We start from the raw sequence: 11,747 nt of genomic DNA on the forward strand, positions 1-11,747 counted from the left end.
GCTGTCGCAAAATAGCTTTTAACGTTTTTATTCTTTGCGTTGAATGGGATTTTACTTAAATTTTTATTTTGTTTTTATTTAATTTTGTTACCCCGTTTTGGCCATCCCCCCGCGCTATACGTTTTGAGGAGCGTATAGACGCGCGCGCGCCCCTTGTTTCGTTTTCATTATCCGAAGCGAGTTTGAAACTCATTTCAAGTTTTGCCGCCACCGCCGTTGCCCGTCGAGGCGTCTTTAGGCTGTCCAACTGTTGGCTTTTGGTATCGGCATCGGTCAGCACCCCAAGTCCCACATAAGACGGCCAAGCGTTTAAAAGCCTAAACGAATGTGACATGGGCGAAAGAGTCCGAGTGCGTCTGATGTGTCCGAGTCGAGGTCTGGCAAACGGCAAAAATACAAAACACAACAGCAAAAATACATAATAATCATCATCAGCAGCAGCAACAAGCTCAAAAACAACATCATCAGTTTATACGCCGCCAAGAGACGGAAGGGAGGCCGTTCAGCTGTCAAGTTGGCTTTTATTTCGCGCTCAAAACTTAGACCAACTTGACAGTTGGAATACATTAGTGTTTAAAACATCGACAACCCCAGTGTCTGCCGCTGCCGCTGCCCCTGCCCCTCAGTAGCACCACACGCGACGCTCTTTTCTCTGTGTGTTACCGCTCCATGAGACATGAGTGACATGTGGCTCAGCAAAAAGAGTTAATACCGTGATTAAATGGCCAAGAGTAGAGACTGCTACTGCCTGGGCGATGGACAGATATAGACGGTGGTGGCCGCTGAAATGGTGGGCGGCTTATATGTCCGACAGCTTTTGAGAAGAGAGCGCTCCGATGAGGCCTCTGGGGTCTCCGGTCTCGAGTCTAGGACCTAACTATAAGACTTTATCATGCCAACTTTTTTCCATGTGTGTGTTGGACATACATATGTCTTGTTTGATATTTTGCGCGTTTAAAGTGAGTGATTTGAAGTTTACAACCATTTCATTTACGTATGTTGATTAATATACATATTGATATGGCAATGAATGGGAACGAAATGTATTTGGGCCCTTGGCAAGTTGCAAAAATCGAAATCTTGTCCAAGCGCTTGCTTGATCGTACAATCAGCTCAAATCAAACCACTGCACTTTCAGTGTATTTTTATCCCAGGTACTCGAAGAGTAAATACGGTAAAATGCGTATTTGTGTATTGTAAAAGAGCTTGTTGGCGAGAGAAGCGATGTATGTAGATGTAGACGACACATGTAGAAAAAATTTAAATTGTAAATTTACAAATCTAAAATATTGCACTATGGGTATAAAGCCCGTTGTTTGGCATTAATAAAAAAATAGAGCTAGAGCTCTAAAAATTGGCATGAATGTTCTTTAGAGTAAAGTAGAATTTCGGAACAAAAATGTAGTCATTTGGACCCCGCCTAACTCCCGCCACCATACGAACTAGATCCCATTTACGTCGTATTTATTATAAAAAAGGTATTCAAAGGATAAATTATGATAAAAGATCCTTTAACAAATTTTAGAACTTTAAGAAAATATATTTGATTGACTGATTGAATGATTGTTTGGTTAAAAGTAATTTGATTGGAATCGATCCAACGTACAATTGCATTTCGCTTATTACTTGTTTAACTAAGCATTAAATAGAATAATCATCCCCGGTACTCGACGAGTAAATAGGGTATATTGTATTTGTGTGAATAACGTTTGTATGTAACGCACAGAAGGAAACGTTTCCGACCCCATAAAGTATATATATATATATTCTTGATCAGCATCAATAGCCGAGTGATTAAGAAATATCTGTCTATCCGTCCGTCCGTCCTTATGAGCGCCTGGATCTCAGAGACTATAAAATCTAGAGCCACCAAATTTTGGCTCCGGACTGCTGTATGCTCACACTGAAACGCCCCCTTCCGCCCCCGCAAACGGGCGAAAACCTCCTAAATCTACAATTTTGAAGATAAAAAAAAACTAAAAACGCCATTCCGTAGGAAATGGCCATATCTATCAGATAACCAAATTGGGATCCGATTGGATCATTATTATAGCCACAATGGAGAAATTAATTTCCAGTGGCTAAACCCACCCTGTCCCGCAGCTTTTGTTGTTCTTTTTACATTCTCTCATTCACACTCTGCTTCTGCTTCACTCGGACCCTGCCTCTGCCCTCCTCCTGACAATTCCTCTTCCAACTTTTAACCCACCCCGTCCCGCAGCTTATATTTGTTTTTTTTTTTTGTGTCTGCGGGCGCTGCCTCTGCCACGACTCTGAAGTGTGTTGGTCTAGGGAAGGGCGGCGAGCTAAAGGAGCGTGTTGGTGTGATTAGTGTTGTTGAATTGTTTTGTTCTCGTTTTCTTTTGAATTGTAATAGTTTCATCTTTAGTTAGTCCGTATTTTTCAATACTCTTTAAACTATAGCATTTTATTCCGTCAGCTTCTCAATTGTTGTTGGTTGAGACCTCCAGCAGCGCTGCATGAGTGAACTCATCTGCAAAATATAAAATTGTTCGAAAAGGGTGCAAAAACGGGCAAAAAGCATTAACACCACCCGATTCTATAATATTTGGTTAATAACATGTAACTTGAACCTCTGTGCAGTGGTGTGCTGTGCAAAAGTAATATTCCGCAGAAAACACGTGCAATTGTTAGTACCAAGCTAAAAAGACACCGAACAAAACATTGGACAATTAAATATCTACACACAACTATACAAAAACATTTATTAACAATTAATTTTTATTTATTACAAAATTACATAAATGCCAACATTTCGGGCTTTTTACCCATAGAGAATTGGGTAATATACAAATGTACATATGTATGTACATATTTATGTTTGTATACAACAATCTGTCCAGACCGGTGATGTACTTAAAGCGCTGCAGTTCCCCACTGCTGTAAAAGAGCTTGCAAAATCTTCCACAATCCTGAAATGGTTCAGAGTGCTGCTCCCTTTCTCTACATCTAAATGAAGACTACTAACTACTACTATATTTAGACAGAAGCAGCACAACATATACGAGACTCCAAAAGAGACTCTGACTTTATCTTGTTGCTCTTCTGTGAGGTTATCTGTACTAAATTCCATAACATTGGTAGATAAGTAGCTTAAATACCAGAAATATTTGTGTGTGTTTTTGTCATGTTTTAAAAAAAAAAAAACACAGCGCTCTACACACGCTGACAGCGACAATGAGGACCACCGTCTAATGTTTATCTAGAAAATTCCACATAATGCGCTTTAAAGTTATTTTTAACAAGCTAAAAACGATAAAACTTAAATTTTCAAGTGGTTTTTTGGAACAGAGAAAATTGTTGGTTAAACAAATTTTAATTTGCCCATCCAAAATAATTTATCTCTCAAATCTGTTTAAACTCGTAAAATTTTAGAAAATATAATAAGCTGATGACAGCTCTTGACCTCTCGAGGGTGCACGAATGAGAATGTGGCACATAGGGGCAATAAATTTTCATTTTAATAGCTCTCTAGATTAGATCGCCATAATTGTGTCGTTTTTATACCCGTACTCGAAGAGTAAATAGGGTATATTGGATTTGTGCGGAATAAATGTAACACACAGAAGGAAATGTTTTTGACCCCATAAAGTATATATATTCATGATCAGCATCAAAAGCCGAGTCGATAGAGCCTTGTCTGTCTGTCCGTCCGTCTTGTTGAGCGCCTGGATCTCAGAGACTATAAAAGCTAGAGCCTCTAAATTTTGCATCCAGACTTCTGTATGCTCACACTGTTACAAGTATATTTAAAAATTTCGCTCCACCCTCTTCCGCCCCCGCAAAATGCGAAAACCAGCGGTATCGACAGTTTCGAAGATAAAAGAAAACTAAAAACGCCATTCGTTGGTAAGGTCCATATCTATCAAATCCTCGAATTCGGATCAGATTGGATTATTATTATAGCCAGCATGAAGAAACTTTCAGTGGCTGTCAGATTTTTTTTTTTTTTTAATTCTCACATTAACACTCTGCTTCGTGTGGTGTGCGGCTTTTGCCTCTGCCGTGCCTCTGCCGTGCCTCTGCCGTGCCTCTGCCGTGCCTCTGCAGTGTGTGGCTCTAGGGGAGGGGGGCGAGCTAATTTAGCGTGTTGGCTTGAGAATTAATGTAGATATAGATGACAGATGACAAAAAAATTAAAAAACTTGAAAAAAATCGCTAAGGTACAGAATTACTACTGAGTACCGGATATAAAAGTTGTGGCGCGTAAGAAGTGTCTCACACGTCCCTTCTCATTTTAAAAAATTTGTTTCTCTCAAAAAAATTGAAAGATACAGACTGAATGTCCAAGAACTGAAAAATATTATTCATTGTTTCTGCGAATTGTCAGTTGTTTCCTTGTTATATTGGGATGGTGGCGAGATTCAAGTGTCGACTGAACAGACTATCCGCAAGATTGGTGACAATCATCGTTGGTGCTTTTCGATCGCAGGGGAAATCGTATGTAAAATGATTGGTTGGAAAGAATAATGTATCTACTGGATTAAGGAAAGGACAACTATCAAATATCACAAGTAATAAGTAAAATGGCTTTTAATAAATTTATGAGAATAAATTATTTTAATATGCTGACTAACTTTTGCTGACTGAAAAAGACTCTATAGAGACTCTGAAAATGCAAATAACTATAAATGAAATTTATAGAAAATCATTTGCTAACATTAGGTTTCAACTAAAACAAAATGTAATTTATATTTAAGCAACTGTAGGCATAACGGAAGAGTATAGCATCAAATATAAGACATCATAATCATAAAATTGTTAACAAAAATTCAAAATTTAAATTAAAACCAAAACCCGAGTCAAAGGTGTTTAATAAATAACATATCATTCAGAATGACACCCAGACACACAACTAAACAAAGCAACAAGTAGTAATAAACAAAAAGCATAGAAAAAACAACAAATTAAATTGAAGTGCTAGGCACTGCTTATATTTATGTGACTGGGATCTGATCTCAAGTGGACAAGCATGTGGACGTTGCCAGTCGAGTGGTCGGTCGTTCGATCGCCTTATCAGACAGGGTGTTCCCATTTCCCAATGTGACTGTGGGACAGATTTACAAGTAATTGCAATCAATGAGCAGCAACCATAAAAGATACACGAATATTGATTTTCACCACCACATCAAAATAAATATCCATGAACGAGAAGGGACGTGTGAGACGCTTCTTACGCGTCACAACTTTTATACCCGGCACTCAGTACTACATCTGCCCCTTAGCGGTGTTTTGTAAAATTTTAAATTATTTCTTCATCTGTCATCTACATCTGCAACACTTCTTACGCCAATAAGATCCTTTAGCTCGCCGCCCTTCCCTAGACCCACACACTGCAGACTTGCGGAAGAGGCACCGTCCGCACACAAAAAAAAAACAAATATGTGCTGCGGGACGGGGTGGGTTAAAAGTCGGTAGAGGCATCGGCAGGGGGAAGGCAGAGGCAGGGGCCGAGGGAAGCAGAAGCAGAGTTTGAATGAGAGAATGTGAAAAGAACAACAAAATCATCGGGACAGATTGGGTTTAGCCTCTGGAAATTAATTTCTTCATTGTGGCTATAATAATGATAGTGATGTGATAGATATGGCCATTTCCTACTTAGTTTTCTCTTATCTTCAAAATTGTAGGTTTGGGAGGTTTTCGCCCTTTTCCGAGGAGGCGGGGCTAATTTTTTAAATACACTGGTTTCAGTGTGAACACACAGCAGTCTGGAGCCAAAATTTGGTTGCTCTAGCTCTTACAGTCTCTGAGAACTAACCTACAAATAAGACGGACGGACGGACAGACGGCCAGACGGACAGACAGACATGGTTATATCGACTCGGCTGTTGATGCTGATCAAGAATACATATACTTTATGGGGTCGGAAGGAAGCGTTTCCTCCTTCTGTGCGTTAATGTAAAAATATCCATCCAGCAATCCAGCAGCAAACGAACTTCATTAGCAAGTCCTAAATAATGTCATAAGCACAGCACGAAAATTACGTGAATAATTTTGAAAAGCAACAAACACCACTACAGAATACTTACCGCAACAGCAAAATAAATAATAAAGAAGAACAAAAAACGAAAGGCAAAAATAAAGATCTTCCTTCAGCTCTAAAAAAAAAAACAAGAAAAGAAACAGAAAACTGAAACAGAAACAGAAACAATATAATTTTAACAATACACATAATTTATTGCCACTTAAGTCATAAATATATTTTTAATTTTAGCCAATTCACATTTACAGCAGAGCCCAAACAATCAACCCAAGATATGGCATCCATACCCCTTTCTGTGCGATACACGCGATGGGGTTTGCTCCATTTTTTACATTTTTGGTAGGTTAATGAGTACAAAAATAATCGAGAGAAGAAATACTTGATAAAGAATCATTATTCCAATTACACTACTCGACACGATTTTGCCGCTTCGATCCAGACCAACTTTTTATGAAAGAAATGGTGTTTAGGAATGGCTAGATGATATTTTTTTTTTTTCTGTTGCAGAACTTTTTCTAAAGTAATTTTCAAATTTGTTATTTTTTTTAGAGGTAGTGCTTCTTTTTTTCACACAACTTAAAGATCTTAAATCTGGCTGTAATGAACTTGGTCATTCTATAAAGCTGATGAATTCATCTATAAACTGTACCCAAATACTTTGCAGTCTTAGCTTACCGTTTAAAATAAGTATATTAAGCTTCGGAATGCAAAAATTGGGATATTTGTGAGGGATTTCTTGCGAAATTTTGACTTCAAAAACTCGGGAAAAGGTATTTGAAAAAAAGAAGCTCTGCCTCTAAAAAAAAACATTACAGATTTTAAAAATACTTCAAAAAAAGTACTGCCATAGAAAAAAACAATAATATTAAAAAAAATGTAAAGCCCTCAGTCTATCAGAAAAAGCGGAAAAAATAGTTGGATTTTGTAGAGTAGTGCTCCGCAGAGTCTACAGGCTACTTAATTATATTTTATAGTTATATATTCAACTTATGTTTTTATAGGAATAAACCATTAGAAAAAAATTGCATAAAACAAGAAAAACTAAACAAAAATAAAATAAAATAAAAGAGATATGAAAATTTAGCACACAATATACCCTAAAGAGCCGAAGCTTGCAACGCGGGCGCTCCTGACGAGTGTAGTGACGTCGCAGATCCTGTACGCCGCGCCCGCGAGGGCGAAGACCTACATGCGAGGCGTTGAGGCGACATACAGGCTGTGGGAGAGACAAGAGACCAACACCGGCTGAAGCGAGGTGACAAGAGCCGAGCTGAAGGCTACCGCAAGGTGGAACAGCCTCAGCAGATGGCAGACCCAGTGGGACAGTTCACCTAAAGGGCGCTGGACTTGTTCCCTCATACCGAAGGATCGAGAGGAAGCACGGCCAGGTAGATTTTTACCTTACCCAAGCGCTGGTCATGGCTGCTTTCGCAGTTACCTCAAGCGCTTCAGTCACAAGATGGAGGACCGGTGCCCAGAGTGCGGCACCGGTTTGACCACGAGCGTCACCGCCTGGAGGCACTATCAACTGATCAGCATCAATAGCCGAGTCGATAGAGCCATGCCTGTCTGTCCGTCTATCCGTCTGTCTTGTTGAGCGCCTGGATCTCAGAGACTATAAAAGCTAGAGCCACCCAATTTTGCATCCAGACTTCTGAGTGCTCGCACTGTTACAAGTGTATCTCAAAATGTAGCCCGCCTTCTTTAGCTCCGCAAATCGAAAAAATCTGCTGCATTCATAATTTTCAAGATACAAGAAAATTAAAATGCCATTCGGTAGGTATGGACCACCTATCAAATCCGACTGGATTAATATTATAGCCAGAATGAAGAAATTAATTTGCAGTGGCTAAACCCACCCTGTCCCGCAGCTTTGGTTGTTCTTTTTACATTATCTCATTCACACTCTGCTTCTGCTTCACTCGGCCCCTGCCTCTGCCCTCCCCCTGCTAATTCCTCTTCCGACTCTTAACCCACCCCGTCCCTCAGCTTATAGTTGTTTTTTTTGCCTTTGCCTCTGCCGTGAGTCTGCAGTGTGTGGGTCTAGGGAAGGGCGGCGAGCTAACGGAGCGTGTTGGTGTGAGAAGTGTTGTAGATGTAGATGACAGATGAAGAAAAAATTTAAAATTTGACAAATAACCGCTAAGGTGCAGATGTAGTCCTGAGTGCCGGGTATAAAAGTTGTGACGCGTAAGAAGCGTCTCACACGTCCCTTCTCGTTTTTATAGCGTTTGCCGTGTTTTGGCTATAAGGGCTCTGGCAACAAAAGAAATGAAATACTGAAATTTACGCGTCGCTGTTGACTGTTTATTTTTTCCGCTTTTTTGAATCTTCAAGTTTTTATTGCTATCGGCGGGCACCTGGGTCTAATTCCCGCTGCCGAAAAACACACAAGAATTCAACACTCGGTAGCCGCAAAAAGGGTTATAAAAGGCCAACTAGTTAGGTGTAGTTGCCACAGAGAGAGAGAGAGGAAGCCAATTTACATATGGATTTGTATATGTGTCTCCATAAAAGTATGTCTAGAAATAAATATGTATGGGGCCGAACCCTACGGTAACTTTTACGAGTATTATATTGTCTTAATGAACAAAAAGGCACAGGAAAAGGTTTCTGTTTTCTAGAAGAGACAAATGTATCTCGTTTGAGCGCAAAACACAAATGTTTAAAACAATAATAAATTATCTGGTGTTGCTGCTGTTTCCTAGCTCTCTTTTGCCTTTTATCGCTTGATAATCGCTGGTCATTAGTCATTTTGGACTCAAACTTAAGCATTGTGTGTGTGTTTCCTTTACAGCAAATGTATCTGTATCTTTGTCTGTTTGTGCCACGCCACCAAAAGAGTAATGTGAGCAACAGTACAGTGGCAGCTGCTGTTCTGGTCTGCTCCTGCTCCTGCCTCTCCCTCTGTTCCTAATTTTTGTTTTCTTTTTTTGTTTTTTCTGGCGCTACTTCGCCTCTTCATTTGGTCGCTCCACAGCTTCGTTTAATAAATCTTGTACTGTCGCCTTTTATTGTTGCGGCAATGTTTCAAATTGTATGTATTTATCTTCTGCCGTTGAATTGGCATAACAATGTAGCTCATCGGAAAACACAGGGGAACCTCACAGCAAACAACCACAGAAGTATCCACAAACAGGCTGCAGAAGCAGCAGTGACAGCGGCAGGTCAAACCCATATTTAGCAACTTCTGACTAGATCACACTCAGGCTTTAGTTATCGGCTATCTATACAGTGCATGAAATATTTGTGTACCCTTTAGCGGCATTCAACATAGAGTTTAATACAACATTAAATGCATGCGAGTACTAGCATTTTATAAAGGGTATATAGAAGCTATATAGGGAAAACTATAGAGTGGGAAATTTCATAGAACTGCCAAATAAGTGATCTGATGGATATGGATATTTTCTTTTATCTTTAAAATTGTGAATACATCAGATTTTCGCGATTTTCTGTGGCGGAAGGGGGCGGGGCTAATTTTTTAAATACACTGATAACAGTGTGTTTACTCTGGACTCTGGAGGCTTTGGTGGCTCTACTTTTTATAGTCTCTGAGAACAAGCCGACAAACAAGGCGGACGGAAGAATAGACGGACAGACAGATATAGACTCGGCTATGGATACTGATCAAGAATATATGCATATGCTTTATATGGTCGGAAACGTTTTTTTCTATGCTTTATATGCATCCACTTATGTGCACAAATACAATGTACCCAAAAAAGTACAATGTACAAAAAAAAAAGATATATAAAAGAAGCAAATACATTCACAGCTCTGTCAGCGACAATTTCCTTTATCTGTTGCATGATTGATGCTGACATTTACATGGAATTCAGTGACCCGATTTATCAATTGCAAGTTCACAAGCTAATTACTCTATGCAAAGTGCAAAACCCTTTCAAAACAATAGGAGAAAAACAAAAGCCCCCGCACTGACCACTGTCACATATATCACTGATATATGTATATATCAATAATAAATTAGCTCCAACAAAGAACGACAACAAAAATCTCCAACGGTGGCGGCGAACTGGCCTTTGAAGTGCCATGGCTCAAGGTATTGCTGTTTGGTTGCTTTCCAGTTGTTTCCGTTCGGCAGGGGGCTCCATGTTTAGTGCCCACAGGGTGGCAACTTAGGTGCAATAATAATCACAGCTGAAGTATTTATGCCGCGGCGGACCCACAGCTGAAGGCCTGCAGGGCCATAAATACTCAATGCGATTTAAAATAGATTATTTTGTTGTTGTTTTTCCTCATACATTCGTGATTTTTAGAGGCAGAATTTATGAGCGAGTACACGACAGGAGTTTCGTGTAAGAAAAATCAACCATGCTGTCAAGAAAAGCATTCAGATTCGACTAATTAATGAGAAACTCAAGCGTAGAACCCGAGCCGTGCCAAGGATTCTTTTCGCCCGGGGAGAAGTATTAAAACGGCACCCCCAAGCACCCTAAATTTACAAATTATAATTCTTTCAAGTCCAAATCGGCGGACCTACATTTTGGAGTACCCTTTAGACCCACCCCAGAAGCAGAGCTCGTAAAGCCATCGATAAAAACCCAAAGACGCCCTTCATTAGCTTTCCCTCAACACCTCTCACTACATTGATCTGTGTTTAGCCCTAAGCCAAGTCTTAAGCTGAATTTTAAATATGCACATTTGTTACATTATATTTTTTCAACATCTGCTATCTACATTACTTCTCACACCAACTTGCTCTGTTAGGTCGCCACACTCCCCCACATATACGAATAAGGATCAAATCGGATCATTATTATAACCTTAATGACGAAATTCCTTTGCAGTGGCCTCTAGCCACCACTCGACGCAGCTTTGTTAATTTTTTTTGGCGTATTCTAACTCGCTCGCAGACTCTGCCTCATACAGTCTGCTGCTGTGGGGGAGGAGGCGAGCTTAACTACTTGTTAATAGACCTAGACCTTTAGACCTAAAATTCGAAAAAAATGAGTTTATATACATATGTACATTAGTATGTATCACACTGAGGCTACATACATACATATATACTTATGAATTTATGTACCGGGTGTAATAATTCTGACTCGTACGAAACGTCTCACAAATGTCACTACTCGTTTTTCTTTAAACTAACTCCCAAAGAAAAAAAACTTCACATAGTGTATCTAAAACTTCAATCTTCAAGTGCCAAAAAAATCCCTTCATGTATTTAGCTGCTCTCTTGTGTTCCCTGTGTGTTCGAATTGTGTGGGGGTCCAGAGGGAAAGTGTCAAACACAACATTATGAAAATGACACGAGGAAACCATAAATATTAAAACAAAACAGGCAGCAGCAGCAACAATGTCTTAACACAGCATAGGATATGAAATGGATGGATGGATGGATGCGATGCAGAGAGGAGGTAGACCCCGGGCAGATCTCGGAATCACAGGGGGGGTGTAAAATTCACAGAAAACGAGTAGGGACATTTGTGAGACGTTTCGTACGCGCCACTACCCGATACCCGATACTCAGTCGGTATTTCTGTACCTTAGGGGCTGATCATTTTGGGGGGGGGGGGGGGGGGGGGGTCCCCCCCGCCCCCCTTCCTGTGGGGTTTTTGGGCGGGGGGCGTGGGGGCGTGCCGGGGGCAAAAGCTTGGGGGGGGAGGAAAAGAGAAACATAAAAAAAAACAAAAAAAACACATACGCGACGGGGGGGGGGAGAGACAGACAAAGAACTGTTCCTTTGTGTCAGTCGCTCATAGTCCCCGATCAC

This window comes from Drosophila guanche, unplaced genomic scaffold (genome assembly GCF_900245975.1).
Source record: "Drosophila guanche unplaced genomic scaffold, DGUA_6, whole genome shotgun sequence".
NCBI lineage: Eukaryota > Metazoa > Arthropoda > Insecta > Diptera > Drosophilidae > Drosophila > Drosophila guanche.